The sequence below is a fragment of the Pan troglodytes genome, chromosome 4, assembly GCF_028858775.2.
Source record: "Pan troglodytes isolate AG18354 chromosome 4, NHGRI_mPanTro3-v2.0_pri, whole genome shotgun sequence".
In the NCBI taxonomy this organism is placed as follows: domain Eukaryota; kingdom Metazoa; phylum Chordata; class Mammalia; order Primates; family Hominidae; genus Pan; species Pan troglodytes.
The window spans coordinates 103,177,592-103,194,064 of NC_072402.2; positions in this window are offsets into that span (position 1 = coordinate 103,177,592).

The window sequence follows — 16,473 nt, forward strand, 5'->3', positions numbered from 1 at the left end:
ATAGAAATAAGATCTTGTGGTATGATCTACATAAGTAAGACCATAATTTTCTCCTGGAAACCAAACTCTGGAAACTGTTTTCCTTTGCTTTTGATTTAACTGATGGATTTTTGGTATCGACCTTTGGTATCTGTTATCTCCTGGATGATTACCTGGAATTATACGATTTAAAAATTCTTTTAGGGGCAGGACACAACACAGTGACATTTGGATAGATGAAAAGCAAAGCTCCAAATAGATCTCTAGACTTATAAATCAAGGTATCATTCAGTAAACTTAAATATATACAAAAATAAAATAACTTCCCAGCTTCAAATTACAAAACTCTACCAGGTGAGGCCGCAGAGAAAATTGCAACCAGGGGCCAAGATAACAGCAAGATGGAGAGGTACCAGGCAGCTTTTGTATGACAAGTGGAAAGTTTGGCTAGCTTTGGTGCATTTCTTGCAGGTTGGCTAATTTGAATATCTGGGACCAAGTTCTCTGATACTTGGCCCTCAGGAAAATTAGGGCAGGTTACAGATAGGTCTAAGGGTGTGAAAGTCTGATAAAGAAGTGGTTGGGGTGTGGACTTAATCAGCTGCTGAAAAATGAGAACAGACCAGTTTCTAACCATGCCTCGAAACTGGGTCAAGACAGCATTAAAATAAATAAACAAACAACTATATCACACCCCTGGTCCTATAGTGTGCCCTGTGACTTATCTATTCCAAATGCTCATTATTCCTACTTCTTAATCTTAATAAGATTCCATTCCTGAGATTCAGTTCCCTAATATTCATCTCTTCTCAAAGTTTACATTCATTGTACATCTTTTGCTTCTACAACCCAGAAATGAACATATGGAGGCCAGAAAAAAGTGGTTCATAAATCATATGTAAAGAAAACACACAGTAATTATAGTTTTAAACTTAGAAATTTTACCTTATAAATATGTCACTTCGAAATACTTTTAGTGTGGCACCATATAATAACTCTAGTTTATAATGCAGTATCTGTATAAATCAGTCTATGAGTATAGCAACATATGCACAAAACATTGCATTTTAGTGCAGCTCTGATGTATATGCACAGTACCTCCCTCCACTGTTAATGAGACCCCAGACAACTGCACCTAGAAGCAGCAGCATACCTGGTTTTTCCTTTCCTCAATCAGATTTAAACCTCAGAAGTCTGTATTTCTGTGTTCACCTAAACTTGAAAACATTCTCTCCAGATCCTAATGTGGCTAGCTGACTCTTCCATTGGCAAATCGTCTCGTTATTATTAGAACTTCAGGATCCATAATAGATCTGATATGGTTTGGCTGTGTCCCCACCCAAATCTCATCTTGAATTCCCATGTGCTATGGGAGAGACTTAGCCGAAGGTAATTGAATCATGGGGGCAAGTCTTTCCTGTGCTACTCTCTTGATAGTGAATAAGTCTCATGAGATCTGATGGTTTAAAACAAGGAAGTATCCCTGAACAAGCTCTCTTCTCTTGTCTGCTGCCATGTGAGACACGCCTTCCACCTTCTGCCATGATTGTGAGGCCTCCCCAGCCACGCGGAACTGTAAGTCCATTAAACCTTTTGCTTTTGTACATAGCCCAGTTTCGGGTATGTCTTTATCAGCAGCATGAAAATGGATTAATTAGTACTGGTAGAGTGGGGCACCGCCCCTGAAAATGTGGAAGCAATTTTGGAACTGGGTAATAGGCAGAGGTTGGAACAGTTTGGAGGGCTCAGAAGAAGACAGAAAAAGGTGGGAAAGTGTGGAACTCCCTAGAGACTTTTTGAATGGCTTTGACCAAAATGTTTATAATGATATGGACAATGAAATCAAGGCTGAGGTGGTCTCAGATGGAGAGGAGGAACTACTTGGGAACTGGAGCAAAGGTGACACTTGTTATGTTTTAACAAAGCGACTGGAGGCATTTTGTTCCTGCCCTAAAGATGTGTGGAATTTTGAACATGAGAGAGATGATGTAGGGTGTTGGGAAGAAGAAATTTCTAAGCAGCAAAGCACATAAGATATGACTTGGGTGCTGTTAAGGCATTCAGTTTTATAAAGGAAACAGAGCATAAAAGTTTGGAAAATTTACAGCCTGACAATGCCATAGAAAGGAAAACCCCATTTTCTGAGGAGAAATTCAAGCTGGCTGCAGAAATCTGCATTAAAAATGAGAAGCCAAATGTTAAACACCTAGTCAATGGGAAAAATGTCATGAGGGCATGTTAGAGACCTTTGTGGCAGCCCTTCCCATCACATCTCCAGAGGTTTAGGAGGAAAAAATTATTTTGTGGGCCGGGCCCAGGGTCCCTCTGCTGTGTGCAGTATACGGACTTGGTGCCTTGCAACTCAGCCACTCCAGCCATGACTAAAAGGAGCCAAGGTACAGCTCAGGCTGTTGCTTCAGAGGATGGAAGCCCCAAGCCCTGGCAGCTTCCACGTGGTGTTGAGCCTGCAGGGACACAAAGTCAAGAATTGAGTTGTGGGAACCTCTGCCTGGATCTCAGAGGATGTATAGAAATACCCGGATGCCTAGGCAGAAGTTTGCTGCATGGGTGGGGCTTTCATGGAGAACCTCTGCTAGGGCAGTGCAGAAAGGAAACATGGGATCAGAGCCCTCACATAGAGTCCCTACTGGGGCTCTGCCTAGTGGAGCTGTGAGAAGAGGGCCACCATCCTCTAGATACCAGAATGGTGGATCCACCGACAGCTTGCACCATGTTCCTGGAAAAGCCACAGACACTCAACGCCAGCCTGTGAAAGTAGTCAGGAGGGAGGCTATAACCTGCAAAGCCACGAGGGCGGAGCTGCCCAAGGCCATGGGAATCCACCTCTTGCATCAGTGTAACCTGGATGTGAAATATAGAGTCAAAGGAGATCATTTTAGAGCTTTAAGATTTGACTGCCCTGCTGGATTTCAGACTTGCATGGGGCTTGCAGACCCTTTGTTTTGGCCGATTTCTCCCATTTGGAATGGCTGTATTTACCTGTAAATGGGGGCCTGTACCCCCACTGCATCTAGGGAGTAAATAACTTGCTTTTGATTTTATAGGCTCATGGGCAGAAGGGACTTGCCTTGTCTCAGATGGACTGAGACTGAGATTTTGGACTGTGGACTTCTGAGTTAATGCTGAAATGAGTGAAGCCTTTGGGTGACTGTTGGGAAGGCATGGTTGGTTTTGAAATGTGAGGACATAAGATTTGGGAGGGGCCAGGGGCAGAATGATATGGTTGGCTGTGTCCTCACCTAAATCTCATCTTGAATTCCCATGTGTTGTGGGAGGTAATTGAATCATGGGGGCAGATCTTTCCTGTTCTGTTCTTGTGATAGTGAATAAGACTTATGAGATCTGATGGTTTTATAAATGGGAGTTTCCCTGCACAAGCTCTCTCCTCTTGTCAGCCACCATGTGAGACAAGACTTTCACCTTCTGCCATGATTATGGGGCCTCCTCAGCCACGTGGGACTGTAAGTCCATTAAAACTCTTTCTTTCGTAAATTGCCCAGGCTTGGGTATGTCTTTATCAGCAGTGTGAGAATGGACTAATACAGGTCTTTCTACAATAGGTACCAAGCATCAAGTCTCTGTTATATGCCAGATGTTGCCCAAGGTGATTTTTCTACATATCTGCAATACTGATATCAACTAGTAAATCAGGGGTTATTGTTCCCCTCTTGAAGATAAAAACACTGGGATGCAGATGACCTGTCTTAGATCACAAGATCTGCCTTGGGGCAGAATTTTAAAGCAGGGCTTTAATTTTTCCACTAAGCCAAAATGATTAATTTTGTCATTTTTTTTTCACTGAAAGACACATGCTCCACCATCTTAAATTTCAACTAATAGTTTTATAGTCCTATCTATTTATTAGTTGAATACAGTTGTAGAAAGAATTTTCTTATCTTTTGCAAATAAAATTGATATCACAATAATAAACTATATAGTTTCTTGGAGACTTGGTTAACTTTGAAAGGGTTTTGGCAAAATACAAAATTAAAATAATTTTATTAAAAAATCCTCCAAATTTGGGGTATATTAGCACCTTGATTTTTAATGTGTACTATAACTTAATTGGATTATGTCAGTAAAAATAAAAATTGGGGGTAAAAATTTATTGGAACTTAATCTATTACAACATATTTATTAGCAAAACTACTAAGCACTGGTTGATCATTGGACACTAAGCACTAGTATGCAGTGCTACTCATTGAAATTCAGGAAAGGTGTATGAGCAGCTTGAGTTATGTTAAGTCATTCTAAGAAGGTTTACATTCACACAAAAAATAGCAAATCTATCCCAACCTCCCAACCCTTTCTCCACGAAACCTCCACACTTTCTACACCCACAATGCAATTGATTGATTTAGTATAATTAGGCTCCTAGAGAACCAATTCATTTGAAAACCAGAATCCATGAGAAATACTAAAAAATAATCAGACTTGACTCACCCCCAGTTCATTTGCTTTGTGATGAAAGAACTCCTTAAAGGTAAACAATGAATATTAGTTAGCTTTGTTCAAGTAGGGCATTTGATACCCAGAGAAAAATAAGCAGGAGAGTGAATAAAGCAGTAGTCACATTTCTGAAGAATGAAGTCTGTAGATTGCAAGTGACAGGTTCAATTACTGGTCCATGGGCCACTGACACATCTGCCTTAAAGTCTGAGGAATGGGCAGTGGAAAAAGGATGAATAACTCTCAAGATTTAGAGAAAATATGTAACCACTCAGGCAGAAAATTAGCAATTACATTTCGTGCCATCAGTAATAACTATTTCAACAAAGATCTTAGGTTAACGTCAGACTGTGTGACAGTATATCAACTATTACACCTGTGTTCAGTCAGCCACCACATCCCTCAATGCGATACTGAGCTGTTTAGTTCAAATGTGGCTTGTTCAGTGATAAGCAAGATGGCTGACATCTGGTACAGAAGTATTCAAAGGCAATTTACTTCAGAGTTTTGATGCTGACTGTTGTAAAAAGAAAAATTTTATAAAATTTGGACAGTTGCAATTTGTTCAGGTTTTCTTTTGATTCTTTTCAGTAACAAAATTATAACTTTATTAAAGATAAAGTAGAAAATTATATAAGTAGATCAGCAAGAATTTTTCAGAGAAGAATTTTTCAGATTTAAAGTTAAATAAAATGTCAACTGTAATAAAACTATAAATTCATGATATTATTTTTGTGTTTCAGAGTAAAGGCATAAAGCAATAAATGATAAATTACAAATAGAAACAGAAGAGTGTGACTCTATAATGTATTATCTTCTCTATATTTTTAATTTAAATCTGATTTGATGTTTTAGATCTAGCCAATAAGGGTTTTATTTTAAATATATACTTAAAAATAACGTGAGAATTATAATTGATTTCTTACCAACAAATAAATACAATTATTTTGCCTAGGAGCCCTATCATCTTACACATTTAAAATCAGACATGTACAATGAATAAAAATAACACAAAGTTCACTAACATGTCAACAAATGGCTAATTATGAGATTATAATATAACAGTATCTATAAAAATAATTCTAAGTGGAGTTAACAAATGGCTGTCTTTAGTCTGAAAAATGTATTTGAAAATAGCTTTTTCAGATATAACAAGAGAGAGATAAGATCTTACTCTTCATCATTAAGGTATGTGAGCCAGATACTGTATATTGCCATCCTGGAAGTCACACTAGTTATAATTTTTAAAAAATTATTTGTGAGAGAAAAACAAGCAAATCAAATTTCCTCAAGTTAAATCAGTAGATGATTTTTATCATGCTCTGACATTAAATTCATATTAGTGATGCCTCACCTACGATAGATTTTTTAACAATAGATTAAGCTATTCTCATATGATACGTACTCATTTTTAAATAATTTGTATAACTGGTATTAGTTCAATGATATATGCATAATGTCTGTATGTATAGTTATGTATGTATGGATTTTATATATATTTATATGTAATATATACAATACATAATGTTTTACATATTATGTATTACATATACTTAATAATCAAAATATAATGGTTGGTTTACCTTTCAACATTGTATAGGAAGACAACAGATTATTGTGAACGAACTGATTCTTCTAAAAGGCCCTTCAAGATTACCCTTCAAGCTGGATAATCACCTGTTTGCTCATGTATGACTCTGTCTTGAATAACAGGACAAATACATATACACACACACACACACAAACACACAAATAATGATGAACATGACAGTGATAGCTAAAATAGATTAATTGCTATGCAAAACACACTATCTTATTCAATTTGTGTAAGGAAGTCTAAATGCAGATTTAGAAGTTATGTTGCCTTGCAAAATAGACATTTTCCCAAAAAGTTGTTTGAACCAAACAATGGTAAATCACAGACATTTTACATTATCTAAAGAATAATTTTACACAATGTAAAAAACACTTTTCAAAAGTGAAGGCTATTTTTATTTCCTTCTGAGTTAGTCTGACAAATTCAAAATACATGTATTTACATTTATGTTTATATTCTTAAAGCAGGTACAACTAAAGTTACTGCATAAATACAGATCACTTCTGTATTATTTAGCGTTCTCTAGGGGGACAGAAGTAATAGGATAGACATACATATAAAGAGGTGTTTGTTAACGAGTACTGACTCACGTGATCACAAGTTGAGGTTCCACAATAGGCCATCTGTAAACTGAGGAGCAAGGAAGCCAGTCCCAGTTCCAAAACCTCGAAAATAAGGAAGCCGACAGTGCAGCCTTCAGTCTGAGGCCAAAGGTCCAAGAGTTCCAAAGCTGAAGGACTTGGAGTTTGATGTTGCAGGGCAGGTAGCATCCAGCACAGGGGAAAGATGGAGGCCAGAAGACTCAGCCAGTCTAGTCTTTCCACGTGCTTCTGCCTGCTCCTTTTTCTGGTCACAGTGGCAGCTGATTAGATTGTGCCCACCCAGAGAAAGGGTGGGCCTGCCTTTCCCAGTCCACTGACTCAAATGTTAATCTTCTTTGGCAACACCCTCACAGACACACCCAGGAAAAATACTTTGCATCCTTCATTCCAATCAAGCTGAGACTCAATATTAACCATCTCCCTTTCCCATTATTGAGAGGATACATCAGCACTCTTTTTATTAAGTATTTTTTTTCTAGGCAACGAAGAGGAGAAAATAATAATGATGAAAAGTAATTATTATTTCTTTTTCTCAAATTCAAGACTTTATAATAGCACAGTCTTTTTGTGAACTCAGACTCACCATCTCCAGTAATTGTCACCTGTGATTCAACGTCTGTAACATTGAAATCGTACAAAATTTATTCCCAAAACTTTCTCATTTCCCTTTTAGTTTTTCCTCCTTCCTACTCCTGATTCCCAAAGTATTTCTGTCTCATCTCCATCCTATCAATGTTCAATTTCAAATGACTATAATGTTGGGATGGTTTGAGTGACTTCTTCTCATTAAGGTATAAATGATTGATTGATTCTTGTTCTGTCTTTTCCGGGGCATTTACATTTTAATAGGGGATAATTCTTTCATTCATGGGGAATGAGTTCTATAAGAGTGTCATTTCAAACTAGAGTAATAGGTCAGTGTGAAGGGAACTTGGAATTGGAAAATCTTCCTTGTTCATTTTTCGCAAGGTCATATCCCATTGCTCATTACTTTTCAAGAGTTGAAAATTTTACCCCATACCTTAGATGGTAGTGTCTCCAAAGTTGGATTTACTCTTCACAAACCTACATTTATTCTCTGGAAATAATTTAAACACAGTTGCAATCAAATTAACTTTCTCATATCACTAAGGTAACCTTTAATGTACAGCTGTCATAATATGGAAAGTCTCTGAGGTTGGTGAAATCAAAAGCCAAAATGAAGCAAGCAAAAAATAGCATCAAAGCCAAATACATAAAGCCTTGGAAAGTGCAGTGAGACAACCTAATCAGCCATCCTAGCAGTAATATTTATATACCTCCTAGCACTGTAGTAAATATTGTTTTATGCACATGCACTATTCCTTCAGCTCCAAGGAGAGATGAGATTTCTAAGTACCCTTTTGCTGTACAACCCCAGTAAATAAAATGTACGGTACTCTTATAACTATCCCAGAGAGACATGAACATCACATCATAGGCATTCTTATTCTTCTTTAAAGCAATTTTTATGAATAATAAATCATACATAATTCTAGGGACAGGAAATAAACGTAAAGCTTGGGAACAACTTGTTTGTCTCTCTATCACAAAGGACTAGATTTTAAATTCCATTATCTCACATATCACTACACTTTTATAATTTCATTTACTATAAAAACCACAGCAGCTCCAGAGTAAATTTTAAATTTAAACAAAATATTATACGCTGGCTGAGTCTATGTATAGTATCAGATTGAGTTGAGATAGAAAATTTTAGTCTTCCACATAAAACTCCTAATATCTGAGGGAACATTTAAAAATTTAATGCATTTTCACCAAGTTCAAGGAAGCTTTGGTCATAAACTAACACTAATTAAAGTTATTCTGCATGAAACTCATAGGGCAGTGAAAAACCAAACTCATGTCACCAAAATCCATATAAGATAAACTAACAAATGTTAATAAATATTTTGTTTAGAATATAGATTCATATATGTATAAGTATTTTAGTTATTTGGTACCATTTGCAAAAACTATTGATTTTCTAAAGAATAGAGATTTGTATCTTTTATGATCTTTTTGTAAAAATTTATTATTAATATTTGGTGCTCTAAACATAATTTAAATTGCTGTGATTGACTAGTATTTGGATTATAAACAGCAATTTCTAATTCTTTCCAGTTTCCTTTAAAGATTTGAAATTATTTACCCATTTATAAAGGATGCCAAATGTCTTAAATTTACTATGTGATTTTATGTAGGTTTTCTAGTGAAATCTGAAGGTGCATTCACTTCTCTGAGAAAGTTCATATATATTCTTGGCTCTTGCTTTAAAATAGAATGTCAAATGCTATATAAGAATAAAAGTTACATTTTTAAATATTTTGGTTGTTGAAAATCTCCTTGAATAATGGTAATATTACTTTATGAAAAGAATTTTTTGTCAAATTCAGTTGGAATAATTTGTAGGCTCACTTGAATTATATTTTTAATTTAGATATTTGACTCTTTACTTTTAAAATAAACAGACTTCCTTAAAGCTTCTGGAGAGTAATTTATTTAAATTTAGGGGAAAAACAGAAACATTAAAATACTCTAAGTTATTTCTCTCTGCCTTTCTCAATTTCCCGTGGAAATAACAAAAGATCAGAATTTCCTGGCCTAACGATAAAACAGAATATTTGCAGTTTCATTTAGAGAAATGTCATGCAAAATTCTCTTCAGTATGCTTGTCCATGTCAGAATAAGTGAGGAAGAGAGCGAATTACAAATATTTTTTTTTCCTTTTCCTGGAGGAAATTTTATTTAGAGAATATCAGAAAAAGATTCTGTCTTCTTTGCCTAATGCACATGTTTTCAGTAGTGTATTCAATTTTAATTTCATTTGAATTAGAATGCCATTAATGAGAAAAATAGCTGACCTGCTAACTCAAAGAAACTGCTACACAGAGGTTAATCAAGGTTTATCTGCCTCAATTCAGTTTAACAATTGTCAAAAATAAGTATTATCTTTCAAATATTCAATATAATTATGTTTTTCAGAAAGTTTAAAAAATCTGCTTTTTGCACAAAGCTTCATGTAAATTTAAGAAATGAGAGTCGTACTTAATATTCATCAAAGCTTTTATAACTGACTCTGGATATTATTTTAGTGGTAGGTTTTCAAATACAAACTTTTTTTTGCTTTGAAAACTAAGGTTTTAAAAGCAATCTTCTAATCCTGTTTTTATTTAGAATAATTTGTTTTCAAACCTTTATTATGTTAAATGGGAAAATTAATATTTTATAAGTAAAGAAAAATATAAAATATAGATCAAACTTTGTTGATGTTTGCTTAAAGAAGTGTTGCTTTAATTAATGACCCATTTCCATTAAAAACATAACAGATATTTTTCACTTTAAGATTGTTGCTAGAGCAAAACCCCGAAATGAAAAAAGAATATAGAAAGTAATTAGGATTTGAAGACCCAACACAATAATTTTAAAATGCGCCAATTTTGATTGAAGTGAGCAGTTAATGTTTATTTTATTCAATCTGTAATGTTAAAGCTTATTTCACTTTCCTTTTCCCTAGGCCTTATCTGAAATCTCAGACTAAAACTGAGAGAATTTCTTGCTTTCCCACTAATTTTATTTATTTGCCTTTTAAATTGCAAGAGGGTTTTACTCACTGGTTTTCTAAATATAAATTGCCTTACGCAGCATAAGATAATGGGTAGGTCTGGGCCTCTGTACTCAGTTAATCTTGGTTCAAAATTCAGGTTTCTTTCTGTGAAGGTTATCTTTGGCTTTAAGATAGTTACCTTAAGGTATTAAAACCTCTTTTTCCTCCTCAGCAGAATTGTGACAATAATAGTAACTACCACAAAGGGTTTTAGGGAAGGTTCAATGACCCAAATGCATGGAGAGTGATTAACAATGGTCATGACTGTGTTCATTTTATTGTTGTCAGGAGAAGAGAAGAGTCATCAAACCTTCCTACCCATCTGGTTTCCTCTAACTTCTTTTTGGAGGTCTCCAGCATGGTATGAATTCTTGTGAATTGCATTATTGTTCTTATCAGGTACAGGTACATCATTGTCTCCTCTAACAGATCTGTTAGGCAACTTGAAGACAGAGGGTCTCTCAGGGAAGTCCTGAGGTCTCTGTCCTCAAATATTTCCTCACCAGCAAGACCTTGCTTTTCTTTTCTCCTTTCCTCTAACCTCCTTCTCCTTCTTTATTTACCTTCATATCACTTATTAACTGTATTTCATGTTTTCTTTCTTTTCTTGTTAGAATGGTTGATATACAAAAAAAACAAAGATTTTTCCCTTTTTCACTGGTGCCCTAGATCATATAATATTTAGTAGGCATGCAGCAGATACTTATTAAATATATGGCAAACTAATGAGTAAATTTATATTTGGATATTGGTTTTAAAAATATTTTACAAACCTATTGCCTTGCAAATTTTTAATAACTAACTAGTATTCTATAAGTGTACATTTGGCAGCCTTTCATAGTAAATTCTATGTATTAGTTTGTTTTCACATGTTCTGTAAAGGACTACCTGAGACTGGATAATTGATGAAGAAAAGAAGTTTGATTGACTCGCAATTCCACAAGGCTTAACAGAAAGCATGACTGGGAGGAAACTTACAATTACGATGGAAGGTGAAGGTGAAGTAAGCATCTTCTTCCCATGGTGGCAGGAGAGAGAGAACAAAGGAGGAAGTGCCACACACTTTTAAACCACCAGATCTCATGAGAACTTACTCACTATCATGGGAACAGCAACAAAGCAATCTGCCCTCATGATCCAATCACCTCCCACCAGGCCAATTAGACATGAAATTTGGGTGGGGACACAAATTCAAACCATATAATTCTACCCCTGGTCCCTCTCAAAGATCATATCCTTCTCACATTACAAAATACAATTATCCCTTCTCATCAGACCCTCAGCCTTAACTTATTTCTGCATGAACTCAAAAGCCCACAGTCCAAAGTCTCATCTGAGACAAAGGAAAGTCCCTTCCACCAATAAGCCTGTAAAATCAAAAACAAATTAGTTTCTTCCAAGATAAAATGGGGTACAGGCATTGGGTAAAAGCTCCCATTTCAAATGGGAGAAATTGGCCAAAACAAAGGGGTTACTGTCCCCATGCAAGTCTGAAATTCAGCAGGGCACTCATTAAATCTTAAACCTCCCAAATAATCTCCTTTGACTCGATGTCTCATATCCAGGGCACACTGATGCAAAGGGTGGGCTCCTGAGGCCTTGGACAGCTCCATTCCTGTAGCTCTGCAGGGCACAGCCCCTTTGGATGCTTTCATGGGCTGGCATTGAGTGCCTGCAGCTTTTTTAGGTGCATGGTGAAAGCGGTTGGCGGATCTACCATTCTGTGGTTTGGAGGATGGTGGCCCTCTTTTCACAGCTCCACTAGGCAGTGCCCCAGTAAAAACTCTGTGTATGGGCTCTAACCCTAAATTTCTCCTTTATACTGCACTAGTAGAGGTTCTCCATGAGGGCTCCGTCCCTGCAACAGACTCCTGCCTGAACATCCCAGCATTTCCGTACATTCTCTGAAATCTAGGTGGAGTTTTCCAAATCTTAACTCTTGCCTTCTACACGCCCCCAGGCCCAACACCACAGGGAAGCCATCAAGGCTTGGAGCTTGCACCATTGGAAGCCATGGCCTCTGCTGTACCTTGGCCCCTTTTAGCCATGGCTGGAGCTGGAGTGGCTGGGACACAGGGTGCCATGTCCCAGGGCTGCACAGAGCAGTGGGGCCCTGGAAACCATTTTTCTCTCCTATGCCTCCAGGCTTGTGATGGGAGGAGGTGCCACAAAACTCTCTGAAATATTCTGGCGACATTTTCCCCATTGTCTTGGTGATTAACATTTGGCTCTTCTTATGCACATTTTTGCAGCTTGTATTTATCCCCAGAAAATGGGTTTTTCTTTTCTAACACGTGGTCAGGCTACCAATTTTCCAAACTTTTATGCTCTGCTTCCCTTTTAAATATAAGTTCTCCTCGTTTATGCAATGAACATAGGCTTTTAGAAGCAGCCATGCCACACCTTGAGCACTTTACTGCTTAGATTATTTCTTTTAGCAGATACCCTAAACCATCTCTCTCAAGTTCAAAGTTCCACAGATCTCTAGAGTAGGGGAACAATGCCACCTGCCAGTCTCTTTGCTAAGGCATAGCAAGAGTGACCTTTGCTCAAGTTCCCAATAAGTTCCTTATGTCCATCTGAGAACTCCTCCACCTGCACTTCATTGTCCATTTCATTATCAGCATTTTGGTCAAAACCATTCAACAAGTCTCAAGGAATTTCCAAACTTTCCCACATCTTCCTGTCTTCTTCTGAGCCCTCCAAAATGTCCCAAACTCTGCTTGTTACTGAGTTCCATAGTTGCTTCCACATTTTCAGGTATCTTTACAGCAGTACCCTACTCCTGGTACCAATTTTCTGTGTTAGTCAATTCCCACATACTATAAAGAAATACCTGAAACTGGGTGATTTACGAAGAAAACAAATTTAACTGACTCAGAGTTTCATAGGCTTAACAGGAAACATGACTGGAAGGCCTCATGACAGAAAGTGAAGGGGAAGCAATCACATTCTTCCTATGGTGGCAGGAAAGAGAGCAAAACAGGAAGTGCCACACACTTTTAAACCATCAGATCTTGTGAGAACTCACTCATTGTCCTGAGAACAGCAAGGGAGAAATCTGCCCCCATGATGCAGTCACCTCTCACCAGGCCTCTCGTCCAATTCTACATGAGATTTGGGTGGGGACACAAATCCAAACCATATCACTCTACTTGTTATTTAACATCCCTCCCTCAACACCTACCAATAAGAGAAACATTTTTAAAATAGGCAGAAACATTTTATCTGCTTAAAGCTCACCAATATCTCATATATTGTTCACTTACAAAATCTGCTAGAGTCTATGACTATTCCTTTGAGATGACTGATAAGAAATAGTACCTGCATTTGATTCCATTCTGCTGCTGTGTCCCTATCTTAACTTTTGCTTTTTAGAGCGCAGAACCTGAGCAAATGCTCAGAGAGTGCATTGCCAGGGAAGTGGCGTGTAGGAAAAGGAAACGGAGGAAGAGAAGGAGGAAGAACAAGTATGAGGAAGTGTATTACCAAGATGGCTAAAGCATCATGACAGAGGACTTTTATGGAGGGTTTATGAAGCTATTGTGGAGTGTACAAATACCATAAAAAGGCAACACAAAGGGAGAATTGTTTGTCTACAGACTTTCATTTCAAATGGGTTAAGTTTGCCTCCAAAACATTAAATAGTGTTATTTTCCCGCTCCTGTTCCAACTTTCTTGGTTCCACATGCTTGGAGTCTGAGTAGACCCTGCAGATTTTAGAAATTCAGTGGCGTCCAGGAAGCTTTGTAGAAGAATGCCGTGACACATGGAACTGAAGAAAGGCAGTATCGGTTTAGGCTCACATGTGACCTAAAGGCCAGGAATTGTTATCACAGATGATCCCTGTATCTTTAGCAAAGCCAGTAGCTTGTACCAATAACCAGGCATGGTGAAGACACATCCAATTTCTGCTAGGGCAGCCCCAAATGGAAAGCTGGACAGGGGTCTAGACCTGGGTTAATGAATTAACTAAATGCTGCACATGCTTTCAAATATTCATGTATGCTAGAAAAGTGTTCTGGGATTTTAGCACCAACCTTTCTAAACTGGAGTTACGTAAGTCCCCAAAACTGTAAAAATGTAAATTCAAATGTGCAAAGGTTTTTAAAGTGCCTTGTTCTTTCTTTAAAAAGATTACAGAATAAAACACATAAATTCTATTATAAAAGTCTCATTTGTACTAGAAAATTTTTAAATGGACAGTTAATAATGCCATAAAGATTTAATTAATAATAATGTTGTAATTTATAAACATTATAGATTACCCAGCTAACAATGTCAATTCCTCTGTTACATTTTAGAAAGAAATTGTATTGGAGTACACAATGGAAATATTCAATCAAACATGAGGTACCACGTAATATAAGGTATAGCTCTTCCCCATATAATAACATAATAACACTCCCCCACACCTGATAAGAACCAGTAATGAGCTTTCAGGTATAATGAATGCACAGAAGAAATATTGTGCTTTCTTCTAGATTTTATTCAATAATTTAAGAAAATATCTTGAATCTTGATTTTCTATGTCAGATAATCTTAGGGGAGAAGATATTTTTGTGTGTATGTGATGTATGTTATTTAAAAATATCTTCCCTCTGTGAGAGGAGGAAAATCTATATCATATTAAAGAGAGGGGAGTATTTGCTGTTGTGAAAGGTGATTATTCTAATATCTCTTACCAGCATAATTTGTTTTAGCACCAGCTGGATCTAGAAAATAAGTAGTAAACATCAAAACTCAATCTAAAACTTGCTTGACACACCTATGCTTATTTAAAATTCAAATTTTAGAATTGTGCACATGTAACTAAGCCTAAACACAGATGTTTTAAGAGTAATTTGGGCAATAAATATCCTTCTGGAAGTGAGTAACCAAAATTTTAGATTTTATGTACCATAAAAGAGACAAGTCAGTCTTGGCTAAGAGCAAGAGATTTAAAAACATATATTTATGTATATATTTATATATAACATTATAAATATATACTTATAGACATACAAACATATATTTTTATAATTAAAAATATATATGTATAATATAAAACATATACATATAAATACATTTATATGTATATTTACTTTTATATTTATATTCATGTACATAAAAATATTTTTATATATAGGTTATAAGTGTATTTTTAAATGTCTTGCTCTTAGCCAAGAATGACTTGTCTCTATTATGGTGCATAAAATCTACACTTTTTTTTTTTTAGAAAAGAATACTTTATTGAAACAGTTTCTCAATTGACAATCGAGCAAAGTACAATTTGACTTGAACCTATCCAACCTGCACCAACTGCTAATGAAAGAATTTATACATACAGAAGAGGTGGGGGTGTGGTGGGGATTGGGATCTTTAGGTCCTATCTCTGACAATATGGAAAAAAAAAAGAAGAAGAAGACGAAAAATACAAAATGACTGACACAGCCAGATTTGTTCTTGTCTTGGAGCTGGCGCAGCAGCCCTAGCTCCTGCTACAGATGAATAAATGGAATATTGGAGGATGGGCACCCTAGGCATAGGCATGGTGAGTAAGGGGCTCCTCATCCTATTAGAGCGATGCACATGAGGAAGGCCAGTCATGACTCTTCCTTCACCCACAGGCCTTCCTCAATGAGACTGAGGTGGCATTTTTACATTCACACTGTGGTCTCTCCTTCAAATATATATATGCTGCTTTGTAAATAAGAACACCGGCAGCCAAAGTTTCATTCATCAAGAGCACCACATTTCATAGTTTAGTTTCTGGTTTCCTCAGAGAATCAAACTGGTAAAATATTAAGTGATATATATATACACACACACACAAATAAATATATATTACATATATACTATATATATTACATACATACACACACATATTTGCTTGGACATTTCCCATTTCTTTGTAATCGTATTCAGATTCCCTTTATATGGTGAAGCTTTTGATAATGGAGAATCTTTGGTAAATTCTCACTCTAGTGATGGATGAACACAGTTTGATTCCAAAAGATGCAAATAATCTGACCAAAAAATGCCTTTTTCAGACATATTCAATAAGTGAATTTTTGCGTGTTCAAAGAGTACTTTGGAAAAATTGAAAGATTAAGATGTAGCCATTTGCTTAAGAGTTGGATAACAGCATGAACATTATTTTCTTGACCGTCTATTTGATTTCATTTCATTTCTTACAGTGAAGCTATTTGATGAAGACA